Below are 24318 nucleotides of genomic sequence, written 5' to 3' on the forward strand. Positions count from 1 at the left end.
TTGAGACTGCATTTTCACCATCCATGGGATTGTTTGCTGCATAAGCATGAATTATAGATAGTCAAATATAGGCAGTTTTAACCCTTGACAGAGAAGGGTCTGAAATGCCTGTTTGGTGACAGGTGGTGCTGAGATTAGTAAAATAGCTTCAAACTCTTGTTGCCTTTAATCTTTTCATTCAAAAACTTATAAATCTCTTAGTCCTTAAATATTTTGTTAATATGACCTTCTAACTGATCATTCTAACCAGATGAATCCAAAGAATGATATGCAGCTATATTTTATTTAAGAAACAAACTGAAATAAACTAGTATTTAGATTAAACAGTTGAGAACAGTGACTTAAGATGATTAAACAAATTGACAGTTTTTCTTAACAAATTGGTATATAGATTTATCATTGTTTAAGTCACTTTCCATTTTGTATTTTGATGAATATTTCCATGCAGTTTCATTTTACATTTTTTAACTTAGCTTTTTATAAAATTGGTCCTTCTGAAATCTTCAAAATCTTACAAAATATTCTATATAGTTCTGTGTTTAATGAAATGCCCATTATTTTAAAGTTTTGTGTAAGCAATCAAAAAGCTTTAAAATGGGAATGGATTGTGAATAGTTGTTTTTAAATGGTAACAATTAAATATACATAACCAGAAAATAAATTTTAAAAAACATTTTGGTGTATGTGTAATTTTATTTCCATCCCTTGGGATATTTCATGATAGCAAATTGTTCTGTTTTAGGAGTTCTCATTTCACTTTTAGAGAAAGCACCATTCAGTTTTCTTTCTCCTTTTACTTATGTGCCTGTGTATATGATATCTAAATTATGGTTAAGGGTTCCTTGGTGGTTCTAGCATCTGACTACATGGCAAGAAACCAACCCCACAGTAAACCTTTCAGAGGGTGCAACTGAGTGTGAGGATGCTCACTGGGCCTGACATTGATGCAGAGACACAAGATTTCCCAAAACTTTCTTTATTTGGAGGCCCAGGAAACATCAGGTGCAGTTTCCTGCCAGTGTATATGTCACCAAGCATAGGTTCAATCTTATCCACATTAAAAAAATAATAATAATAAACTGATTTTAAGGTAAAATATCAACATATTTAGCACTATCATATCGTGATGCTTTCATTATTTAGCAATCTCATGGTGAAACTAGTCCACAAGCTCAGATACTATGTACAGTAAGATAAGACCACACGCACGCGCGCACGCACATACGCACACACACACGCTGGCTTTCTTGCATCTATGCAGGGGCGTTGCGTGTACCCCTGTATGCCAGTCTCTTGTGCACATGGCTGGCGGTGTTTTGTGAACACGACGGAGCCCACAAGAGCGAGCCCGCAGATTAGATCCAGCTACTGCTGTGAGACTGACTGCCGGTGGCAGCCAGAGAGAAGGAACCTGTTAGTTCCGACCCTCCCCATCTCACCAGCTGCGGACCAGCCTTCTCCCCCATTTCCTCCCTACAGCCCACAGCATCATCGCAGCCCCTGCAGCGCAGCCAACTCAAAAAGGGGAGGGGAGGGAGGGAGGAAAAAGAGAACCCCACTTAAACTCTAAACCCTTAAAATTCTCTATCTCAAGTCCCCCTCAGCCGCCCCAGTGGAAGCAATATTAATTTTAATAAAATCAGAGCAGAGCCGCGGCCACTAGCCGGGGTCGAGCGCGCAATGACGGGAGCTGCCGTAGGTAAGGTGCGGGTGTCTCCGCCCGGGTGTGGGTGCCGCGCCTCTGACTGAGCCTGCCCGCCGCGCCGCCCGGTGTCGCCGCTGCCGCCGCCGCATCCCGCGGTCACCATGACCGTGATGAGCATTAGGGCTACAGGTTGGTTACTGCCGCCGGTCCTTGGGAAGACTGGGGTTCGGGGGGCCGCCGTGCCCAGCACAGGAGGCCTGGGACGCGCCTTTGCTAGGCTCTCGCCAGGCTAGGGCCGAAGCAGGGCTGGAGGGGAGGAGGATGGGAAAGGGGTTGGGGGAGAGAGCCCGGATCCGAGGGGGGGGAGGGTCGGTACCACCTCGTCGCTGGGCTGGGGACTCCCCTTTCTCCACGCCGCGGCGCGAGGAAGGGGCGCAAGGACCCGCGACGCGCCTTCCCTCCCCCTGCGGGGCGGGTGGTTTGGACGCCTGCAGCGGGATGCGCCTTTCCTGGCCTTTGAAGCAGGCAGGGTGAGCACTAGAAGCCTAGGGACGACCAGATCTGGGCCTGAGCCACTGGGCATCAAGCAAGTGTTGGGGGCGGGGGTGGGGGAGCAGGTGCTTAATGCACCTCACCACAGCGGTTGCACTGGCTTCCCCCGCATCGGAGCCTCTGCTAGGGTAAACCTCAGGGCAAACTCGCAGGTGTGGGGGGAAATCCTGCTCCATCAGGTTTCAAGAGAGGCCTTGGCCTTGTCCCCCTCTCCCACCCCCATGCTCCTATGGATTGGTGTTTGCTTAACATCCCTCATTTTATTAATTGGCCTGCTGAGCAGCTGTCATTAGGGTGGCTACACAATAATCAAAGGAGTGTCCTGCCAAAGCCACACCATTTAGTCAATTGAACCTTCAAAACAAGGTTGTGAATCGGCTGGCTCAAATCTCAAGGCTTGGCCTAGAGCCCTGAGCAAAGGATTCTCTTTCTGTATCTTCCTCTTTCAGGGAGGTGTAATAACTCTGACTGCAGATTTGATAAGTTCTTGAAATACCATAGGATAACGTCTTTCAGGCATAATTTTTCAGGGATTATATGATTAAGGTTGTGTGTATACACAGGGGTTCAGGCCCTCCCTTCATCTCCTGTTTGTGTGGTCAGCCAACAAGGCTCAGATTTCCTTGGTGGTGAAATGGGGGTTGCTGTCAGTGATTGTAGTGTGTAAAGAGGCCATGCTGGATAGAGAAAACCTTTAATATGGGATCAGAAATAAACGGGGCTAAATTTTTTTGAGGTTTATGATTGATATTTTCATGCTACATCTATGGCTGGAAATGAAATGGGAGAGTAGAGGGTGGGCTATAGCAGGACCCCTAAGCCACGTATACTGGATGATTGGCTTTTTAACTTCAAAGATTAAATCTGAGCAGTTCTAAGTACAAATCATGGCTTGTTTAACCTCTACAATAACAACAAAAATGTATTTCCTAGCTGGTTAGCTTTTATTTTGTGTACCTTTCTATATTTTTTTTTCTCCTACTTCTGTAGTACATTTTGACTCAGCCATTGCTAAAACCAGATAAATGAAGAAAATATCAGGCTTTGGAGAAAAACTGAGAAGTTGAAAGGCTCTGTGGGCCCTCTTACATGTTCATGGAGGACACCTTGACAGACCAGAGTGGATGTCACTGATATGCTAGAATCCCTATAAAAGTTGAAGTCATTTATTACAAAATGGTGGTAATACAGTTGTAACTTTAATATAACTTGTGAGATATTCAAAAAAGGAAAAATACTATACCTTAAAAGGAAAAAAATACTACTCAAATTATTGTGATTTGCTGCAGTGTAGAGAATTGAAAGTTTGATTGGCATTTTCATCTTTGGTTATGGGTGTTTCTTTGAAATGTGTTCCATTTGCTTCTTTTCTCTTTCCTAACTACATTGTCAGTGTGCATGTGTGCATGTATGTTGAGATAATCTCAGAATTTTCATATATTTATGCATATGTATATTTGTGGCTGTGTGTATTTGTCCCAGGGGAAAAGATTCACATGTGGATTTTAAGTTTGTAAAGATAAATTCACATCTGCCCACATCGTTATATCCTAATATAAGCCAGGCACTGTGCCAAGAGATAGTGGTTCAACATGGAAAAGAGATGGAGCCAGAATCTCAGAATCTATCAGGGAAGATGAGTATGTAAACAAGTGGATACACAGTAAGATGAGTGATGTAATTCACTGACTTTTCTCAAAGTTTTTGTAGCCAAGCAATGAACTCACTGCCAGATGCACACACAATCCAATATTTTGACAGCAGGATTTTGAGAAAAGAGAGTTTTGTTGTGAGGTTGACTGGCAAAGAGACAGGAGGAAGCTCAAATATAAGTCTCTCCAATATAAGAACTAAGGGAGATTTATAGGATGGAAACAGAAGGAGGTGCGGAGAGAGATGGGGATTCATGTTGGCATATTCTGATTGGCTGTTTATAAGACTGTCTATTTATGGTAGAAATATGCCACAGGTGCACCTTACCTTCTTTTTGCGGGATCCCTTGCATTTTATTTGCTTCCCACGACTCCTCATCCCCTTAATCTTGGTTCTGAGGAAGGTGATCCTTGTTCCTAGGTCTCAGGGGTCATTTAAGGGGCAAGAGCTCATTGCGTCTGTGTCTGAGCATGCTCCATTGGTGGCTGAGTTTGCCACTAAGTTTGACTGCCTGTAAGACGAACTCAGGAAAGAATTTTAGTAATGGGAGAGGAAGAAATTCTGATAAGCAGCAGGCTTTGGCCTGAATCTTGATTTTTAGTTAGGACTCCCAGCTATCTAACCATGGTCTCACTTTCAGAAATGAAACTTATGTTGCTTCCTGAGTCTGTCTTTCACTTCCAACCTAGTGTTATTTCAATTTTTCTGTTACTAGGTAATGTTGAGTGTTATATTTTTCAAGAAGAATTGTGAAGAAGAATCTTATTGTGGTAACAACCATATTAAAATGATTCTTTCATCCCAGATTTTCAAGAGCGCTCTTAATTATCATATCCTATATTCTAGTTTTTCATTTGGAAATTGTGACTCTGATCTTAATGAGATCGTGAGTTTTCTCCCAAAAATGGAATCAACATGTTACAGCCTGACTCTCTTGTTATATGATCCTTGTCTGTCTCAAGGACCTGTGCAAGAAATAGTCACAATTTCAAAATTCTGAGTGCAAACTTTTAAATTTTTGAAGTTATTTTTCTAGTTTAAAAATAATCACCAATAATCTGATGATAGACAAAATAAAGATCCAGAGTTCTAACAAGCCAATGAAAATGACTGTAATATTTGTGTTTTTTCTGTAGTCTTTTTAAGAGCATGGGTTTTTATAGTGAATATAACCTCACTTATTTAACCAGACCTCTATTATTGGCCATTGGTTATTTCCAGTTGTTCATTATTATAAAAAATATTCTGATAGATGTTTATATAAAAAGGGTAGTTTTCTATTTTGCTACTTTTTCACAATAACTTACAAATACTTATATTCCTGGGGGAAAAAGGGGAGTTTCTAAATTATTATGGATCATTATATATATTTATATTTTACCAAATTGGTTTTCTAAAGGATTCAAATTACAATTTTGACTAAGATGCTTTAATACTTTTGGAGGTAAATCTGCCTTCATTTAGTGTTTGTGGATCACCTTGCCTCTTTTACGTGAATAAACGAAGATGAAATTTTAGCTTGAATTTATGAACTTTGTACTACATAAAGACTTGACCTTTAAAAAATTCACCTGAAACACACATGATAAAATACACCTCTTAGAGTAAAACCAAAAATAGGAATGCTATAAAAGTTGAAAACTGAAAAATAAATAAATCCAAGGCCTTACAGGAAAAAATAGTGTTAAGCCCAAGAGTTTAATACTGCTTTTTGCTTTCCTACCTAGACTTCAAATAAATGATCAAATGGATTTATAGAGTGAGAATTCTGTATTCCCAGTGGCAATGAGAAAAGAGAACCATTTCTATGCAACAGACTCCAAGGCATTTCTGCTGGATTCAGTTTAGGTCGAGCAAGACTAATGGGCAAAATTGAGGTTCAGTTCACAGTTTTCCTTCTAAGAAGACTGTAGAAAAATGCAGTGTGGAGCAAGCTGCTATATGGCACGTCATGGGAACACAGGCTAAGGCACAACAGAAACTTTCAGCAAACGACTGCTCTATTACTCCCACAGCACAAAGGGTCCAAAAGACACCGTCATGGCCGTCTCCCAAGGAGACCTGCTGGATTCCCACTTGATGAGGGAGAGAAGGGCAGGGTATTTATGTAATCCCAAGAGAAGGAGTCCTTGCCCCTGAGAGTTCCTGGTAAGCAACTGGAACTGCTTGTTCCTGGTTTCCTGGTTTAAGGTATGCTCAGGCCTCTTCATTAGACCTAACATCTCCCCTGGGCTGTGTAATAAAAACATACTTAAATGTCTGCACACAATAGAAAAGGAGGCAGGGTAGCTGAGGGGTGGGAGATGGCTGCCAGTTGTGTCCCTGACTTCCTCAGCAAACGGTAACAGAGAGCCTGGCAGAAATCTTTATTTTGAATGGGTGAAAGCTAAAGCTGGGAGTAGACTCTTGGTAGGACAGAATTACTTGACTTCGATCCCCTTTCACTTCTATGGATGGGAATATTCTAGAGCAATTTCCCCATGAGACCCAAGGGCAAGCACAACCCCAACACGTGGAATATTCCTAGATGACAGGGACTGAGCCCTTGGCCCTAGAGGTGCAGGCAGAGGGGGAGCAAGAGAGGGAGTGGAGGAGAATTATAAGTCAGAAAAACTAGAATACTGCAGCCAAATAAATCATTTATGCAGAAATAAAAAGTGAGAATTATCTCTAATTATGCAAAGGAAAGAGATGAAAAGAAAACTTCATTTGAGAAGACCCATCACACAAATAAATGGTCTTCCTGACAGAGAGATCAGAACAAATAAAAAAAAAAAAAAAAAAAAAAAAAAGCAAAGTTCTGAAGTGGAATAGGATGACTTTTTCTTTTAGATTTAAAAACACCCAGATATGAAGATAAAAATATGTCATTATGTGCCAGGAAAATTTAATAAAAAGGAGCCAACAAGTAGATATATCTTGGTGAACACTTCGAATTTGAAAAATAAATAAGGAAAGTATTTCATCAGTATTCTCATCAAGCTTAAAAGAAGTGTTTCTTACCCACAAAGTGAAAATTGAGGTTGGCTTTGTGTTACTGAGCAAGGATTCGCTGCCTGATGCCCACAGAAGTCAATGCCATGACATTGGGATTTTGAGAAAACACTTTAATGCAAGGTCAACTGGCATGGAGATAAGAGCCCTCCAACACTCAAATCTATCTCCCCAAGTCTAAAGAGCTTAGAGGTTTTATGGGATTCAAAGGGAGGTAGAGATCTTGATGTTACTTACGTTGGCATATATTGATTGCTTATGTTTTAGTTATAGTTAATAGAGAATGTGCAAGCTGGGCCTGAGAAGCCCTTGAAAACTGATAAAAGCCGGCTGGAGTAAGCACAAAGTGGCTATAAAAGAGGACTGTATATGAGGGCATCTGTTTACAACAGTGTTGTAAATCGCTCACTTAACTTAAGATAGCAAGTAAAGGAATGGAAATGAGCCAAAATAACATTTACAAGTAAAACCACCTTAGTCATTGGTTACTATCCCCCTTATCTTTGTTCATTCCTCAATCTTGAGGGATTTGGGACAATGCCTACTCTGGCTGTTTCAGGCTGAGGAGGGATTTAGATATTATGGGGCTGAGGAATGGAATTGCTTTGTTTACAACTGAAGATATTCTTAAGATCTTGATTGTCACCCTGGGAGGGATTGGCACCTCTGGGTCTCAGTGCTCAACCAGCACAGGAATAATCAGGAGGCCCTAAGTCTCTAAAAAAATAGCTTAAGTAAACTGAAAATTACAAGTTCAAATAAAAGTAGTAGAAGGATTATGTTTAGGAGATGTACAAGTGAATATGACCATGTCTCATGTTGGGGAAATTGCTTTCCATAGATTCCCAGATAGAGCCTGGGTATTGACTCCATGGAGCCATGTAGCTTGCTTAGGATGTGCCTAGGATTTTCAGGAAGAGTGTGGCTTGGGGTTTTGTGTACTGTGGCTGAGGCTTGATTAACAGTAACCTCCAGAATGAACTCCCTACTCCATTTGAAATCTCTTAGCCATAAAAATTTCATTTCTTGTTTTATTTCTTTAAACATTGCCCCCTTTTGATCAAGATCTCTTTTTTTAAACCATTGCTGATCAATATTTGGTACTAATCCCTCGGCACCAGGAAGTTTCATCCCTAGTAGTCAAGTCCCATGTAGGGGGAAGGTAGTGAGTTTATTTATAGGAATTTGACTGAGAATGGGGGTGGGGAGAGGAAGCACATTTGAGCAACAAGGAAGTTTTCAGGGGGTGAGTTGATTCTTTTGCATTAAGTATAATTAGTTTCACCATTACAGAAATAAGTTTTATAAGTGCAAGCTTTAAAATTGAGAGCTTGGCTTATTAACATATTTTTACATGGCAAGGTTGATATGTCCAAGAGCTTATTTTTGTAGGGCTCCCTTTTATAAGTTTAGATGGGGATTAGTTATGTTTCCCAAAAGGAGTGAATTTTAGATCTAGACTTTGTAAAGCTTTTTGATGACAGTTTTAGTAAATCAGGAGCCTTTATTGCTTGACAGAAGAGCAGAACTTCTCCAGGTGGGCAAGTTTAATAGTTTCATGATTTTCTTTCCCAGTCCCTCAAGGGATCTTATAAATACATGCATATATATATATATAAATTTATGCCCCCAATATTCTGAAAAGCATCAGGTATTACATCATTACATTAAACCTGCTCAGAATACCAAAATCTCATTCCCTATTCTAGGTTTCATATTAAATAAAGCTGAGTTAGGTTATCTAAAGAAACTGACTATACAGGTTTTTGTGTGCCACAGAAAGTTTAAATTTTTGTACAAAACACATTTTTCCTCCTTTTGTCTTACACAGAAATTAAACACAGACAATATCACCTTTCATCCTGTATTTTGATTTATCTTAATCCTAACCAGATCAGCCTCATTTATATCCCCAAATGAAGTTTGATCCCTTTTTCAGCTTTTTAAATAGTTTCTGCTTGGAGTCATTTTCTAGAATTAAAGCAGCTCCTTCAGTACTTCAGTAGAGCTGGAGAACTCTAATTCTGAGTCGGGTGTCACACAGACACCTAAAGTTACACCTGGTATGTGCTACCAGGTCACATACAAAGAACAAAGCACCTTAAAATTTAGAAATATCAAATAAAGCCCAGGAATAAATTTGACTGCTGCAAGAGTTTATTGTTTAGGCCCTTATACCCTTAGGAGCATTTTCCAAATGAAGCTATTACTAGAAACAAAAACTTTGGGCAGTTAACTTATACTGAGGTTATCAACCACTGACGATAGCAGTAGTTTTCCTATTTCACCTTTACATTTTTGCCAGGGTAATGTTAATTAACAGGTAGAACATAGTTTATATAATTGACTTGTTTCTCTTTTGAAGTCTGGTTTTTGTTGAGATGAAATTCTGACCTGTAACTGATGGCATACACTTTCAGAGAAACATCAGAGTAAAATAACATAAATGATAAGGAAATTCAGTTGTTTCTGTGATGTGTAACATTTTAAAAATTAATAAACAACTACAACCATGACCAACAACACTATACTGTTGTTTCATATCATGCAGATTCATATTAGGACATAGCATGGATGGTGAGAACAATGACAAGTCTCTAGGAATTTTATACATTCTTTAGATGCTTATATGAACATTTTACCTATGCAAATTTAATTAACAGAAAGTTAGAAAATACCATTTAACTTCTTTTTAAATTTTTCTTGCATTTATTATTTTTATTACTTTTTTATTAAGATTTATTCATACACCATACAATCACCCAAAGCACACAATCAGTTTTTCACATTACCATCATATAGTTAGTTGTTCATTCATCACCCCAATCTATTGTTTGAACATTTTCCTTGTACCAGAAAAAGTGAAAATAAGAATAAAAAAAATAAGAGTAGAAAAAGACCACCCAAATCATCTCCCCCCTCCTGCCCTATCTTTCCTTTAGCTTTTTGCCTCCATTTTTCTACTCATCCATCCATACACTGGATAAAGGGGAGTGTGATCCACAAGGTTTTCACAATCACATTGTCACCCCTTGAAAGCTACATTGTTATACATACATCTTCAGGAGTCAAGGCTACTGGGTTGTAGTGTGATAGTTTCAGGTATTTACTTCTAGCTATTCCAATTCACTAAAACCTAAAAGGAGCTATCTATATAGTGAGTAAGAATGTCCACCAGAGTCACTTCTCAACTCCTTTTGGAATCTTAAGTTCTTGATTGTCAGCCTGGGAGGGATTGGCACCTCTGGGTCTTAGTGCTCAATCAGCACAGGAATAATCAGGAGGCCTTAATTCTCTAAAAAAATAACTTAAGCAAATTGAAAATTACAAGTTCAAATAAAAAAAAGTAGAAGGATTATGTTTAGGAGATGTACAAGTGAATATAACCATTTGGAATCTTTATTTCGTTATGAAATGAAATAAAGTTTCAGTGGCTGAAACTTTATTTCATTTCATTTCACATCAACCTTTTGGTCAAGAAGATGTTCTCCATCCCACAATGCCGGGTTCAGATTCCTCCCTGGGAGTCATATTCCACTTTGCCAGGGAGATTTACACCCCTGGGTGTCAGATCCCACGTAAGGGGGAGGGCAGTGATTTCACCTGCCAAGTTGGCTTAGCTAGAGAGAGAGGGCCACATCTGAGCAACAAAGAGGGATTCAGGGCACAATTACAAGCAGGCCTAGCCTCTTCTTTGCAGTAACAGGCTTCTTAAAGGCAAGTACTGTAATAGAGGGTTCAGCACATCAAACTGCCAGTCCTCAATGTTCATGAGAACATCAGCAACCATCCAGGTAAGGAAGCCCAACACCTCTGCATTTCCCCCCAGCTCCTCAGGAGGGGCTCTGCATATTTTTTTTCATTGTTTTTTTTTAATTAACTTTATCAAAAAATTAAAAAAAAAAAAAACAGACAATGAAAAAAACATTTCAAACAAAACCAAAACAAAGGAATAAGGAAAAACAAGTAACCTAAAATGACTTCATTACTTCCAACGTGTTCCTACTCTACCCCAAGAAAATAAACTGACTATAACCCAGCAAAGGAATAAGAAAAACAGATAACCTAAGATAACTACATTTCTGTGAACTTTTTCCTACCATACCTGCCAGAAATTTACAAGCCATAGTCATTTCTGAGCATTCCCAGAACATTAAATTTACCCACAATAACTTATCTGTTCTTATTAGATTATCGTTGCCCTTTCACTATTTGCTATCTATCACTAGATCCCCTGCATTCTACATTATAAACCATTTATTTTACATTTTTCAGTGTTCAAATTAGTGGTAGCATATAATATTTCTCTTTTTGTGCCTGGCTTATTTTGCTCAACATTATGTCTTCAAGGTTCATCCATGTTGTCATGTTTCACGACCTCGTTCCTTCTTACTGCCACATAGTATTCCATCATGTGTATATACCACATTTTATTTATCCACTCATCTATTGAAGGATATTTGGGTTGTTTCCATCTCTTGGCAATTGTGAATATTGCTGCTATGAACATTGGTGTGCAGATAACTGTTCTTGTCACTGCTTTCAGATCTTCCAGGTATATACCAAGAAGCACAATTGCTGAATCGAAGGGTAACTCTCTATCTAGTTTTCTAAGGAACCACCAGACTGTCTTCCAGAGTGGCTGAACCATTATACAGTCCCACCAACAATGAATAAGAATTCCAATTTCTCCACATCCTGTCCAGCATTTGTAGTTACTTGTTTAATGGCAGCCTTTCTAACTGGTGTAAGATGGTATCTCATTGTAGTCTTAATTTGCAGCTCCCTAATAGCTAGTGAAGCTGCACATTTTTTCATGCTTTTTTGGCCATTTGTATTTCCTCTTCAGAGAACTGTCTTTTCATATCTTTTGCCCATTTTATAATTGGGCTATCGGTACTATTGTCATTGAGTTGTAGTATTTCTTTATAAATGCATGATATCAGTGTTTTATCAGATACATGGTTTCCAAATATTTTTTCCCATTGAGTTGGCTGCATCTTCACCTTTTTAACAAATTCCTTTGAGGTACAGAAACTCCTAAGTTTGAGGAGTTCCCATTTTTCTATTTTTTCTTTTGTTGCTTGAGCTTTGGGTGTAAGATCTGGGAAGTAACCACCTAATACAAGGTCATGAAGATGTTTCCCTACATTATCTTCTAGGAGTTTTATGGTACTGTCTCTTATGTTGAGGTCTTTAACCCATTTTGAGTTAATTTTTGTGTAGGGTGTGATGTAGGGGTCCTCTTTCATTCTTTTGAATATGGATATCCAACTCTCCCAGCCCCATTTGTTTGTTATGTCCCAGTTCAGTGGCTTTAGGGGCCTTATCAAAGATCAGTCAACTAGATCTGGGGGTCTATCTCTGAATTCTCAATTTAATTCCATTGATCAGTATGTCTATCTCTGTGCCAGTACCATGCTGTTTGACTACTGTGGCTTTATAATAAGCTTCAAAGTCAGGGAGTGTAAGTCCTCCTGCTTTGTTTTTCTTTTTTAGAATGTTTTTAGTAATTCAAGGCATCTTCCTTTTCCAAATAAATTTGATATCTAGCTTTTCCAAGTCTGTGAAGTAGGTTGTTGGAATTTTGATTGGGATTGCATTCAATCTGTAGATGAGTTTGGGTAGAATTGACATCTTAATGACATTTAGCCTTCCTGTCCATGAACATGGAATATTTTTCTATCTTTTTAGGTCCCTATCTATTTCTTTTAGTAAAGTTATGTAGTTTTCTTTGTATAGGTCTTTTACATCTTTGGTTAAGTTTATTCCTAGGTACTTGATTTTTTTAGTTGCAATTGAAAATGGTATCTTTTTCTTGAGTGTCTTTTCAGTTCAGTCATTTCTAGTGTATAGGAACATTACTGACTTATGTGCATTAATCTTGTATCCTGCTAGTTTGCTAAATTTGTTTATTAGCTCTAGTAGCTGTGTCATCAATTTCTCAGGGGTTTCCAGATATAAGATCATATCATCTGCAAATAATGACAGTTTTACTTCTTCCTTTCCAATTTGGATAACTTTTAACTTTTATAATACTTTTCATGCAACTCATAACATATCAAATGAATCTAATGATTTTTAGCACCTCACTTTTTACAAGGTGAAAGAACAAATCCTTTGCAACAGTTTGAAATTTAAAAATATTCTTTAGGGCTTGGTTTTGGGTAGGCTTGAACATTATTTTAAACAAGAAAAATAGTCACTTTGAAACAATATTTGGTTACCTATTTAACCAAAGTGAAAATAAAAGAGCAAAATAGGAGTTAATATGATTTTAAGAAAAAGACTTTGTTTTCTAAAACAATAAAGGATAAGTTTAATAAAAACATCAATAAGGATATTATTTTCATATGGCAAAGAATCTTTGTCTTCTAGGCAGAATACTCAGATGGTGAGTAAAACTTTTATAACCTCTCATCAAGAGCAGACTAATAAACAGAAAATTTTACGATTTTAACAGAGGGAAAACTAAATGCCAGTTTTGCATGAATACACAATTTGATACTAAAGCTCTTAAAAATATATTATAAATAAACTTATCAAATCCTATTCAGTATCACCTGTGACAAAATTCATTTCCACAAACTCTTCATAACTTTCTGTATCCACCCAGGCTTTTTGTCCTATACATTCTTGCTTCTCATTCTGTGAAAATCAGTCATTTTATTTTTAGGACAAAACTACACTCTTTTCCTTAATAAAGCACATTTTGCTAATTTTACATACCTGTATAACTTAAGTTACTAAAAAGATATTTGAGAGAGACTCGGGCAAGATGGCGGCATAGAGAGGAGTGGAAGCTAAGTAGTCCCCCTGGAACAACTACAAAAAACCAGAAACAACTAGTAAATAATCCAGAATAACTGCAGGGGGACAAACGAGACCATCCATTCATCATACACCAACCTGAATTGGGAGGAATGCCCGAGAACACAGCATAAAATCTGTAAGTAAAACCTGCGGAACCAGCCCCATAGCCCGAGCTGCGGAGCCGCGTGGTGCCACAGAGAAGCTCTCTCCCAGCAAGCGAATACAGCTCAGCTGAGCTCCAACTGGGGTTTTAAGTAGCGAGTGTGAACTGCTCACTACAGGTACCCAGCCCCAAAAAACAGACAGAGGCTTTGGGTGACGACTGATCTGGGAGAGCCAGAGGGTCGCCTTGGACTGGGTCTGAAGGGGACTATCTGTTTCTTTTTTGGCTCAGTGGAGAAAGCCCCAGTCATTTTCAGTTTCCAGGGCTGTGACTCTGGGAAGGGTGGAGACAGCACAAGCAGAGAGCAAGACCATTGAAATGCTAATGACCTCCACCTGGGGGCTCTGTCTTCTCTAGGAGGAAAGGGGTGGGGCCCTTTCCATTCAGAACCAGACCCCAGAGCCTGGGGGAACACAGCCATACCTCCTCACACCAGTCAAGAATTATAGGCTAACAGGCGTCACCTGCTGGGCAGAAAAGCATGGTGACCCGAGGCATCAAAGGGTGGAGCAATTTTCTAAGACACACCCTCAGGGAAACCAGATACTGAATATTTCTTCCCTCTGGGACCTGAGCCTGTTCTGGTCTGGGAAAACCTGATTTGGATAACCAAGGAAACCATGCCTAGACAACAGGAAATTACAACCTACACTAAGAAAAACAAAGTTATGGCCCAGTCAAAGGAACAAATGTACACTTCAACTGAGATGCAGGAATTTAAACAACTAATGCTAAATCAATTCAAAAAGTTTAGAGAAGATATTGCAAAAGAGATAGAGGCTGTAAAGGAAGCACTGGACATGTATATGGCAGAAATCAAAAGTTCAAAAAACCTACTAGTAGAATCTATGGAAATGAAAGGCACAACACAAGAGATGAAAGACACAATGGAAACATACAACAGCAGATCTCAAGAGGCAGAAGAAAACACTGAGGAACTGGAGAACAAAACACCTGAAAGCCTACACGCAAAGGAGCAGATGGAGAAAAGAATGAAAAAATATGAGCAACGTCTCCAGGAACTCAAGGATGAAACAAAGTACAATAACGTACGTATCATTGGTGTCCCAGAAGGAGAAGAGAAGGGAAAGGGGGCAGAAGCAATAATAGAGGAAATAATCAATGAAAATTTCCCATCTCTTATGAAAGACATAAAATTACAGATCCAAGAAGTGCAGCGTACTCCAAACAGAAGAGATATGAATAGGCCTACGCCAAGACACTTAATAATCAGATTATCAAATGTCAAAGACAAAGAGAGAATCCTGAAAGCAGCAAGAGAAAAGCAATCCATTACATACAAAGGAAGCTTCATAAGACTATGTGCGGATCTCTCAGCAGAAACCATGGAGGCAAGAAGGAAGTGGTGTGATATATTTAAGATACTGAAAGAGAAAAACCACCAACCAAGAATCCTGTATCCAGCAAAGCTGTCCTTCAAATATGAGGGAGAGCTCAAAATATTTTCTGACAAACAGACAATGAGAGACTTTGTGAACAAGGCACCTGCCCTACAGGAAATACTAAAGGGAGCACTACAGGGTGATAGAAGACAGGAGTGTGTGGTTTGGAACACAATTTTGGGAGATGGTAGCACAACAATGTAAGTACACTGAACAAAGGTAACTATGAATACGATTGAGAGAGAAAGATGGGGAGCATGTGAGACACCACAAGAAAGGAGGAAAGATAATGACTGGGACTGTGTAACTTGGTGAAATCTAGAGTATTCAACGATTGTGATAAAATGTACAAATATGTTCTTTTACGAGGGAGAACAAGCAAATGTCAACCTTGCAAGGTGTTAAAAATGGGGAGGCATTGGGGGAGGGATGAAATCAGCATAAACTAGAGACCGTAACTAATAGAATCATTGTATTATGCTTTCTTTAATGTAACAAAGGTGATATACCAAGGTGAATGCAGATAAGAGGGGGGGATAGGGGAGGCATGTTAGACACTTGACATTGGTGGTATTGTCTGATTCTTTATTCTGCTTTGATTTAAGGTTATTTTTCCTTTTGCTGCTTCCTAGCTGTCATTTTTTTTGTTTCCTCTTTCTTTTGCCTCTCTACCTTCTTTGACTCTCCCTCCTGCCTTGTGGAAGAAATGTAGATGCTCTTGCTTAGTATGAGCAGAATGTTCAATTAGGATGAACTTAAATGTTTGGAAATGAACAGGGGTGTTGGTAGCAAGATGTGAGAATAACTAACAGCGCCGAATGGTGTGTGAATGAGGTGGAAAGGGGAAGCTCAGAGTCATATATGTCACCAGAAGGAAAGTTGGAGCTCAAAAGATGGAAATGTATAAAACTGAATCCTATGGTGGGCAATGTCCATGATCAACTGTACAAATACTAGAAATCGCTTCATGAACCAGAACAAATGTATGACAGTACAATTAGAAGTTAAGAATAGATGGGCATATAGGGAAGAACTATATACCTATTACAAACTATATACTACAGTTAGTAGTATTTCAACATTTTTTCATAAACAGTTAACAAACGTACTATATCAATACTAGGAGTCAACAATCGAGGGGGGTTGGTTAGGGATAGGGGAGGTTTAGAGCTTCCTTTTCTTTTTTTCTTTTTTCATCTTTCACTTTATTTCTTGTCTGGAGTAATGAAAAGTTTCTAAAAATTGAACAAAAATTAAGTGTGATGGATGCACAGCTGTATGAGGGTACCCAGGGGCAAGTGATTGTACACTTTGGATCTTTGGATAATTGTATGGTATCTGAACAATCTCAATAAAAATGAAAAAAAAAAAGACATTTGAAACTATTTTCAAGCATCCTATAAAACACAATTACTTGTAAAATAACTTTGTTGAGATAATAATTCAATTTCATTAAACATAATTTTACATTTTTCATCATCTTAAGATCTAATAGATATTGTAACTGAGAAGTTAGGATTTAAGGACTGATTGTGATTATTGAATAATTATTTAGATATTCCTTTTTAATTTCTGGTATATTAGAGTAGACAGAGGGAAATACCTGAAATCTGAACTGTAATCCAGCTGCCTTGATCTCTGATAATGATTGTTTAGCCTTTATCTTGTACCCCTGTGATTGTAAAAACCTTGTGACTAACCTTCACTTGTACTAATTTATCCAGATTTTTCACTTCAAAATCTTATGATCACTAAAGACAGCCCCTAATGTTTATTAATGGAGAGTCTTGGGTCAGCCCAGAACTAACCCACCCCAAGTCCAAAGTTATCTTGATAACTGAAGCTGGATCTAACCAAAATGGCCTGCCTGACATGCACAGTTGCTTAGACTTTAAACAACAAGTCACCTATACCTAATTATAATACTAAAAATCATGCCCATCATCAAATTGAGGCCACCATTTTCTTACATACATTCTGTATGCTCATGCTCAATAATTAGATCAGTTCTAATTACATCATCTGGGGCCATTGTACTCATCCTAAAACCTGCCCATCTTTTGATACTATAAAACTATCAGAATTACTGAAGTTTGGGGAGACAGATTTTGGAACAATAGACCATCTGTTCTCCTGCTTTGCTCCTAGCAATAAAACTCTTTCTCTCTTTGAAACACTGGTGTCTCAAGAATTGGTCATTTGAGTGCATCAGGCAAAAGAATCCACCACTTTGGTCTGATAACAATAAAATGCTAGCTTATTTTATCAGTAAGCCTGTACAAATTTAGGGAGAACATAGAATAAAATTGTATGCTTGTTTTACTTAGTAATGATAGTTTAGAGGACATCATTATTTTAGGGGATGGTTTCCAGAATATTGCTTTCCTCAGTTTACCCTTTTGTCAATATTCCAGTGAGATGTATTATAGGTAATTTCCAAAACAGTTTTCTGGAGTAAGTAAGGAGGATTGGTTTAAGGCCATGATTTAATTGTAGGCTTATAAAAGCAGCCAGCATTTTAATTCTTTTTAAATATTTCCAATAGAGTTGTTTGGTTCAAAAGTCGTCATAGAAATAAGAATAGGACTAGACTCTGTCACTGTGTTTTTGCAACTGTATTTGCCTCATGGTTACCAGTGTTTTCCTCCATATTTGACTAAGAATGACCAGGGATTTTAATTATAGCCAATACCTTTGATCATCCAGCAGTTTTTGATGTAAGAAATGATTTTTTTAATTTTTCCTCCATTGGAGGTTAGTAAAACCTCTCTGTTTCCATAATGTCCTAAAATTATGAACAACTTCAAAAGCCTACTATCAGGCTCTGGAAGATACACTACAATTGTATAATTTGTCCCAAGCATAATTCACAAAAGCCTTTCCATTGCTCTTGGGGATATTTTCCTTTACCTATTGGACCTTTTGAAATTAAGCAATTGGATTTTATTCAATTATGCCCATCCCAAGGCTATAAACACGTTTGATATAATGATTTGTATTCTGCAGCTACCTTTACAAAAATATTATTAGAAAAAACATAATTCCAAACTGGGAAATTCCCTTAGAACTCCACAGCAATTAAAGAATCCACCCCACAGGATAAACCACACAAAACATGGCTTATTCCACAACACTTCCCTTGTGCCCATTCCCTCCAATCCCCAGGCCCAGTAGAAAGAGCTTAAAACTAAATTCATTCCTCCTCCATCTTTCTGCACCCAGCCCCACACTCCCCATAGCCACCCTGCCTGTTTTGTGCATCCTAGATAAGGGGCTTATCCACCCAGCTTTAAATAAGGCATATCAAGGTTGAGCCTTCAAAGGAAAACTAGGAATTTAGTTTTTATATTATCCTGCTAGGCCAAAAAAAATATTTAATTGGTAGTTTTGGTCTTGGGAGGAGGGTAAGTTATAATGCCTAGGATTTGGCTAAGGTCTAGGAGAAGGTCCTGGCAACAGGGGTAGGTGAGACAGAAAGAGCGTGGCTGAATGGGTTGGAATAGTATTTAAAAGAGGGTGGAGTTTAAATGTTATTTCTTTGACTAAAGGATAGGCATATTTATGGCAATTATTTCATTAACCTTGTCTGTTGAATCTGATTTTAAGTGTTTCAAATGAGAGCAGTGGGATTTAAGACAGATAAGGTGGTCCTAGTATTGATTAGAGCTTGTATGCTCTTTTAGTTGTTTTTAATTATCAGATCTACTTTGCTCAAAGATATGACACAAACAATTTCAAAAGTCTTTGCCCTTTCCAGGGGCAGTCCTAGCAGTTAATGTTGAAAGGTACTTTGTTTTCTTAGTGGGTAATGAGCATTGGTTGGTATGTGTGTGGGGGGTGCTGCTGCAGTTTCTTTCCAATGTCCAGGTTGTTTGCAGTAATTACGAGTACTAATGCCCTGAATCCTAGTGCCTAGAGAGTTTATTGGGACTTAATTAGCTGGAGAGGATTTTTTTTTTCCTCAGGTGTTTTTTGCATGGGTGTGTGTGCTAAATAGTCTTTTTCTATCTAGATTTCTGCATGACCTTCATCAGCAGTCCTATAAATTAATTGGTAAAGGTCTGAATATCCAGGTTCATAAGCCTGAAATGATAAGATTGAATTTTTTTTTTTTGCAAAACCCACTGAGTTTTCAATAGATTTGGGAAATCTTCCCATTATAAAAGGGGAGCTAGGCTAAGCCAGGACACAGAGGGGAAAGGCAGAAGGAGTTCAAAGAACCCTAGAAGCTCAGCTTCCCCAATTTCTGGGACTCCAGTACTAATTTATATACAAGTGCTTATTTATCTTTGTCACAGCCCAAGGGCTTTGCTGCTCAGAGACCAAAGAAGACACCAGGCATATTCAGAGGCATGAACTTTTTATTTGGCTCTTACTTACAAGGAAAAAATGGAAGTCAGTCATGTTGCCTGGATTCCGGAGATGCTCTGAATGGTGGCACATTCAGAGCTCAACATGAGGATACCCCGCCCTTTGTGGGGGCTGAACAAGCTGGTTATAAGGGCTCGATATTCCAATGGGTATGAGAGCATAAGGCGGGAGCAGGGTTATTGCGATGTAGGGAGGGATCAATTGTAATCAACAGGGAGGAGAAAAGGATTATAGATTATCTTATAGATAATAGTATCTCTGGGAGTTTCAGGGAGGAGGTCATTTTGGGAGGGAGGTAGTTATAAATTACATTTCTTGATTTTACAAGGAGACTACGCCAAACCTTAACTGATAAAGTTCATGCCAGCTGCTATGTGCAGCCTTCAAGGCCCTTGGGGAAGGCCCTGGGCCTGGGGTTCCCACAGTCTTTAAGCAAGTTGAATAGAGTTTTTCAAAGAAATGTTTTTATTTGTTAATTTGGTAATACCATCTGGAGGTAGGAAAATATACATCAAAAAAATAGACAGACACAAATGGAAAGCCTGTAGCTTCAATTAAAATCTTTAGCCATGAGTTAGACACAAACACAGAAACATAAAACTTTTTAAACTATAATTTTGTACTTTTCCTGTAAATTCTTATTCTGATGTAAAACCATGAAAGATAGAACATTAGGTATTTAATTCTACAGCTCTTCTCTTTTACAGTATAAACCTAATTGTTGTATAGTAGTATACTTCAAAAATTCATTTTTAGTGCGGTGTTCCCCAGATTCTAATTTATACTCGGGCCAGGTTGTGTTACAAAAGAATATCATCATCTTCTTTTTCTTTGAACTAAACCTAGACCAATTACCTAGAATGCATTTGAAAGGGCTGCAGTCAGAAGTACTATTAACATTTCCCATGATTATCTAAAAACAACAATTAATTTTACAATATTAACAAGTATTATTACAGACACAATGCCAGTACTTTACAGAGATCCAAATAACCCAGTAACCAGATCAGAACCAGATCAGATACGGACCCAATAACCTGATGAAAACCAGAGAAAGTATGGAGGTAGGGGCACAGGAAGTCTTGGAAGAAGGAGGGACTTGGGGGCTTCTTTTAAAAATTCAATTTTATTGAGATATAGTCACATACTATACAGTCATCCAAAGTGTATAATCAGTTATTCACAGTAGCATTATATAGTTGTGCATTTATCACCACAATTAATTTTTGAACATTTTCATTAGCACAAAATAAATAAATAAATAAGAATAAAAATTATAGTAAAAAGAACACCAAAAACATCCCATCCCCCCCATCCCTCCTTATTATTCATTTACTTTTTGTCCCTATTTTTCTACTCATCTGTCCATACACTGGATAAAGGGAGTGTGAGCCACAAGGTTTTCGCAGTCATACAGTCACACCATGTAAGCTGTATAGTTAACAATCGTCTTCAAGAATCAAGGCTACTGGGTTGCAGTTCAACAGTTTCAAGTATTTCCTTCTAGCTATTCCAATACAATAAATACTATAGAGGAATATCTCTGTAATGCATAAGAATAACCTCCAGAATGATCTCTCGACTCCATTTGGAATCTCTCAGCCACTGAATCTTTATTTTGTCTTATTTCTCTTCCCCCTTTCAGCTAAGAAGGTGTTCTCAAACCCACACTGCCAGGTTCAGGCTCATCCCTGGAGTCATGTTCCACGTTGCCAGGAGGATTTAAACCCCTGGGAGTCATTTGATTTGCGGGCTTTTAACCCCAATCAGGGATCCAAATCCCAGGCAACCTTCCTGGCTTCAACCCTATCTTCCCCTTTACTCATCAATTAGATGTCTGTTCCCAGAACAGTTTCTTTCCTCACAATGGAAGGAAGCACCGCAGGCCCAGAGCACTGGCTGGAGTGGAGGGGACCCCAATCATTGAGCCTCTAGACAAAACTGGTCTAGGTGGCCACTTACGGCCGGCGAGCGGTGTGGCCCACTCCCCACTGGGGCTACAGGACCTGGGGAAGGTATCCTGAGACCATTTGTCCCTTCATGGTCACCAAATTGTTACTGAGCAAGGGTTCACTGCCCCATGTGCACAGAAGTCAACGCCTGACATTGAGGTTTTGAGAAAAGAAAGAGCTTCAATGCAAGGTCAACTCAAATCCATCTGAGTCTAAAGACCTCAGGGTGTTTATGAGATTCAAACAAAGGAAGGTGGAGATAGTGACGTTATTTAAGGTGGCATATATTGATTGGCTGTTTTGGTTATAGTTAATAGGGAGTGTGCAAACATGAGCCCTAGAAGCCCTTGAAAACTGACAAAAACCCGCCAGAGCAAGCACAAAGTGGCTATAAAAGAAGGCTGTAAAGGAAGGCATCTAGTTACAACAGTGTTGTAAGTTGCTCACTTGACATAACATAGTTAAGTAAAGGGACAGAAATTAGCTAAAATAATATTCACACGTATTAGTAAAACCACTGTAGTCAGTGGTTACATTTGTACAACCTCTCCAAATATAAATCAAATAATATCCTGAAAATGTGTGGTCCTGAAAAATACTAGAATATATGAAAATATATTTTATATTATATGATTAAATGGTATTATAATCATTATGATATTAAAACAGGTCAATAATGAAATGTAAAAAGGATGGAGAAATACATATTAGGTGAGTGCTACAAAAAAAATTTTGGGGTAGAAGTATGTAAATATCCAAACAATAGTTCAAGAAAAAGTAATTAAATGAAAAAAAAAGGCCTTTAAATACTAATAAAATTACTTATCTTTTATAAGGTTATAATTGCAAGCCTCCTATATACATTAAATAGACACTATCTATAGCTGAAACTATCCTTGTATGTATTTATTTTGGGGAGACATGGCCCATCTTCTCAAAGAGTTCTGTGACCTCAAAGAGTTTGTGATGGTACAAACAATCAACATTATTGTTTAGGAAATTAATGAAAAAAAGAACTAGAGCAGTTTTACTAGAGCAGTAAAGAGAGAGAAGATAAAAAATTTAAAAATGAAAACATTCATTATAAAACAGAAAAGCTCTAGATCTACAGAATTCTAATCTTCAAAGAATTAATATGCAGCTAGCTATAGGATGTTTTCACAAGCTAGGAAATAGTGAGAAAAGTGTGGTCAGTGAAGGAAAGTTTTAGAGAAACCCAGGCATATAAGTATAAGAATGAGAAACTGGAATCAGGTCTTGGTGAGAAATCAACAGAATGAAAAGGAAGCTTGGTTAAAAATAAATACAGGATTTCAAGCTTAGATGATTGTTGGTATTTTTGTTATGTATTTTCTTATGTCCAGATAAAACAACAAATTACTTCTTTATATTTTAGCTAATCTGCTTTAAATCCTTTGCTTCATTATATTTTTCTTTCTGTTTTCTTTTTCTTCTTATTCTGAAATCTACATGAAATCACCTTCATATCTCATTTGTGGAACAAAGGAATGATTTTTTAAAAATTACTTATTATTTCTAAAAACTACGCATTATAAAAGCTTTGAATCAGGCATGATACAAATCAGTGACGGCTTAAAATCCTATTGAATATATGTTACAAATTTTGCCTAAGGTATAAAAAAAAAGTCCAAGTAATGTGGAACTGGGATAGGAATCTTTCAAGCACAGAAACTTGCTTAGCTATTCCTCCCAAGAGATGAAGCTCAGAGATTAAGATACACATTGAAAATGAGAGATTGAAGTTCTCAGAAATGGAACTTGTTAGATCTGGAAAGACCATTCCTTGAAAATGAATTCTTTTCACTTCCCTCAGTTCAATATATGTCAATATTATGGAGAAAAAAAAATATTGAACTATGGAGAACATCAAAAACAATTTTCTACTGTTTAAGTAAAACATTAAAGCAATTTTTAAACCCATTTAGTTGACTGAGGCAATTTGCTTTTGCTTTTTTCCACTGAAGATACTGAATAATCTTTTTAAACATATATTCTAGTCTAGAAAATTGTAGCAGAAAAATCGAAGAAAAAAATTTTTTAGCCTTTTTTCCCAGACAACAAATATTTATTCCATTATGTAAAATATGTTTCATTTAGTTAATTATCTTTTGGAGAAAATTCTGAAGTTATATGAGGAAAACAATAAATGTATATGTACATAAAGTTATAAATCTGAATTTTTGTATCAAATTTATTTATTGCCTGTGTTTATGATTAGATATATATACATACTTTTTTTTTTTTTTAATTTCTAGATGACCAGCTCTGTCTGAACATATAGACCAGTAATTCCCATCACTGGTTTTGGAACAGTGCTGGGAGAAGTGTGTAAAAATCACCTTGGGGAATGTTTTTGAAAAATATCATTTCCCATAATCCATCACTGAAGTTTCTCATTTAGTATGTCTGAAGTGAAGGAGACGTATGTTGCATATGTTTAAAGACCTCTTTGGATGTATCAGATTTATGATAAGCAAGCTCTGGAAACTACTATTTTAAGACATTCACCTTCTTTGTCCAATCCTTGTGGATTCATATGATAAAATTAAACAACCGGAATAAAAATAGATAGTTCCTTTTCTGATTTTTATAGTATTTAAATGATAGTAGCAATTCATTAAAACAAAATACCTGCCACTGAACTATTGGATGATGAAAATTGTTGATGGCTCTGCCACTTCATGGAGGATAGCGGGGATTTTAGGGACTACTAGGAGATTAAGAAATCAAAACAACAGGATACTTTATATT

At 37.8% G+C, this 24318-nt stretch overlaps 1 protein-coding gene across 3 annotated transcripts in view; it reads left to right on the forward strand.

Moving 5' to 3' along the window:
- Nucleotides 1–1705: 1705 nt before the first annotated feature.
- Nucleotides 1706–24318, forward strand: part of NALCN (sodium leak channel, non-selective) — a 373030-nt gene continuing 350417 nt past the window's right edge. For all 3 annotated transcript variants that reach the window (XM_037800332.1, XM_037800333.1, XM_037800334.1), the window contains exon 1: nucleotides 1706–1834. The gene's annotated coding sequence lies outside the window, so the exon portion shown is untranslated. The remainder of the gene's footprint in view (nucleotides 1835–24318) is intronic.

This window comes from Choloepus didactylus, chromosome 12, assembly GCF_015220235.1.
Source record: "Choloepus didactylus isolate mChoDid1 chromosome 12, mChoDid1.pri, whole genome shotgun sequence".
NCBI lineage: Eukaryota > Metazoa > Chordata > Mammalia > Pilosa > Megalonychidae > Choloepus > Choloepus didactylus.